This window comes from Aricia agestis, chromosome 5 (genome assembly GCF_905147365.1).
Source record: "Aricia agestis chromosome 5, ilAriAges1.1, whole genome shotgun sequence".
Classification (NCBI taxonomy): Eukaryota; Metazoa; Arthropoda; class Insecta; order Lepidoptera; family Lycaenidae; genus Aricia; species Aricia agestis.
The window spans coordinates 2,604,778-2,605,254 of NC_056410.1; the positions used below are offsets into that span (position 1 = coordinate 2,604,778).

The 477-nt window shown below is 38.4% G+C and overlaps 1 non-coding gene across 1 annotated transcript; it reads right to left on the minus strand.

Moving 5' to 3' along the window:
• On the minus strand, positions 1-84 carry Trnal-uaa. The gene has a single exon. It is a non-coding gene; the product is annotated as a tRNA-Leu (tRNA).
• Positions 85-477: the final 393 nt, after the last annotated feature.

Genomic DNA, 477 nt, shown 5'->3' on the forward strand with positions numbered 1-477 from the left:
TGTCAGGTGTGGGGTTCGAACCCACGCTCCCTCTCGGGAACCAGAGCTTAAATCTGGCGCCTTAGACCACTCGGCCAACCTGACTTGCCATTTGAGCGTGAAAATATCGAACATTCAAGTCTGCCGTAAGCCGGAGGACTGCGGGGCTAAAATGGTCACATTTAGCAATTCCTCTCAATCAATTCAGCAAAAGAATTGTCAAACTGACAAATGTCAAATCGGTACAAAAATACAGAAATGAATTGCAAGCAAAGTTGCATTTTGCGATTTTAGAAAAATGAATCGTATTATGATTCATATCATGATTCTTCAAAGCGACCATTTTAGCCCTGCTTCAATGCAGGATAGACGATAGTGAATGGGCCACTTAAGTTATTACAGAATAGATAATAGTACAAAAGTGTAACAATAGTTAATAATACTGTTAATAGAGATTTAAAAAATGTTAGGTATTGTTTATATCTTTTTTTAACCCCC